The sequence below is a fragment of the Hordeum vulgare genome, chromosome 4H (genome assembly GCF_904849725.1).
Source record: "Hordeum vulgare subsp. vulgare chromosome 4H, MorexV3_pseudomolecules_assembly, whole genome shotgun sequence".
NCBI classification, from domain to species: Eukaryota; Viridiplantae; Streptophyta; class Magnoliopsida; order Poales; family Poaceae; genus Hordeum; species Hordeum vulgare.
In genome coordinates, this window is record NC_058521.1 from 388,740,401 (window position 1) to 388,742,766 (window position 2,366).

The 2,366-nt window shown below is 47.1% G+C and overlaps 1 long non-coding RNA gene across 1 annotated transcript; it reads left to right on the plus strand.

Annotated features, from left to right (window-relative positions):
- The first annotated feature begins 402 nt into the window (after window positions 1-402).
- On the plus strand, window positions 403-1,897 carry LOC123448688. Its single transcript, XR_006631905.1, has 2 exons — window positions 403-495; window positions 709-1,897. It is a non-coding gene; the product is annotated as an uncharacterized LOC123448688 (long non-coding RNA).
- Window positions 1,898-2,366: the final 469 nt, after the last annotated feature.

The window sequence follows — 2,366 nt, forward strand, 5'->3', positions numbered from 1 at the left end:
TCCAGATCCAATCGAGGCCACCTACCTCGTCTCGTCTCTCCCTCCGCCGCTGCCTCCCCACCACATGTTCCCCATGATTCCATTCGATTCCCCCCACAGAGCAGCCGCTAGCGAGCCCAACCACCGCCGGCGAGCGACCCCAATACCGGTGGCGGCCGCCGACGCCACCTCACTCCCCTCCCTGATCGGAGATCCACCTCCCGTTTCCTCTCCAATCTCGCCGCCGCCGACCTCCAACGCCACCCCATAGGCGAAACCCCATCACCACCCTCCCCCCTCGGAGAGACATGGACGGATGAGGCGACAGCGCCAGAAACCCTAGCCCCTCGCCCACCCATCACCCATGGATGTGGATGGGCGGGGACGGGGCGACGACGGTGGATCCGCACCCACCTTCTCTCGACGGGGACTGGCAAGGGGATCGGCGCGTCCTGCTACGGTGGCCGACGAACGCCTTGGCCTCCATCTTCGGCCATGGATCTCCGACCGTGATGGGTGGGTGTCCATGGATATCTTCTCTGTTTCTTCATCTCCCCTCCATCTCATTACTCCTACGTTTATTTTGTGTTCGGTGTGTAGAAGAAGCTGTTGCTGCTGCTGTAGGTGGACAATGAAGGAAGCCCTCATCCCCATGCATGTTGCTGCTGCTTGCTGCGTTTGTTTGGTCGTTGACACGGTCGTTGGTTTCTCTCTTTGCTTTGTTGGCAGTAGGGGAAGAAGGAAGAGGAGGAGTTAAGCATAGGGCCCTTCTCCATTCTCATGCTCAGCATCAAGAACAACACCCAGGTTGTTTTGGTTGACTTCTTGCCTGTGTCGATTGAGATCTCAGCTTATCAAGGACATATTTTATGTTCTAGTGGTACTTACTGTGTGTCTGCATATCGTCTATTGCCTTTGGTAACTGCTACCAAATCATGTAATAGTGAGTAGATATGATAGTTTCTCTGTACCCATTTGTACAATCAATTGTCCATCATTGCTCTCTTAGTAATGCCAAGTTAAATGCTTCAACGTGTAATTTATGAGCAGACTAACTATCATGTTATCATTTATCAGAGATTTTATATTGCTTGATCTCAGTTCTGCTTAAGGCTGGGCGTTCAGTTCCCCGAGATGTTCGGGTCGGTGCTTGTGTTGTAACTTATAAGATTCATTTGGTCTTGTTTGAGTATCTACAACAGTTATGCATAATAATAGATTAGCAGTGAATGCAAACCACTTCTAACATTGAGAATTTGTCCTTTTGTTTTCCACACAAGCATAGCTGATGGTGTTTTCACATGGAAATTTTTCGAGTCCTTTTACGTACCATGTTGTTTCCTTCATGTTATAGTGGCAAAGGGAGAAGCTGGTCACCATGATTCAAAGTCGCCGTGGAGCTGAAAAATGGCGATGAATCCTGGAGTACAGCGTGATAGATGCGGAGTTGGCTGGTAGTGTGCAGGGCGGCTAGTGATGCCAAGTTAAATGGCGATGAACATCTGGAAACTTGTTGTGTGCAGGGCGGCTAGTGATGTGGCACACCAAGCAACAACACGCACACCAAGCAGCAGCAGGGGGATGGGGTCTCTTGAATGTCGGCGTTGCCACTCATTACTTCTTTCACTGGTTGATGATGGATGGTTGCTGTTAGTTTAGCTCCTTGGTAGTCACTCCCTCTTTTGCAAGCGTCCCATGTAGTTGCTTCATTTCTACTGTTGGTAGAAATGGTAGCTCTAGTCCCATGTAGTTGTAGTCCCATGTAGTTCCTATGCTCGGACGACCCTTTGTTGCTTCATTTCTGTTAATTCAGTCTTTGTCGAATGTATCTACTATCTAGTGTCGTTGTTGTTTAAGGAATCCTTTTGTGTTGAAAGAAATAAAATGGTATGGATACATGCATACATGCTTATTTAAATTTCGTCTTTCTTTCACTGTTGGTGGAATAACAATCTGCCTTGGGAGGTGAAGCTTGTAAATGTTTGTTGTGGAGGCTCAAAATAGATTGGATTGTAAAAGGGCCGAGGCCCAAAAAAGAAATGAATTATAAAAGGCCACATCCTAGAAAATAAAAAGGCACGGGATCGATATATAAAAAGGCTGAACTATTGGGCTTGATTCGCGTTGCTACCAAAATTATCAAGAAAATACATTAGAAATGGGTTGAATTAATCGGCTCAGCCCATGTAAAACACTGAATTGGACAGTGCTGATTCTTGTCAATGAACAATTCAATTGGTCGTAACTTTGCCACGTCAGCTTGCCACATTGGATCCGATGTGGCGTGGACAGACTTCTAACTACCAAAACAATTGGTCCTAGAACCAATGACCTTTCATTTGGTCGTAAATGTCTTTGACCATTCCAGAAGAAATCTCATTATAGTT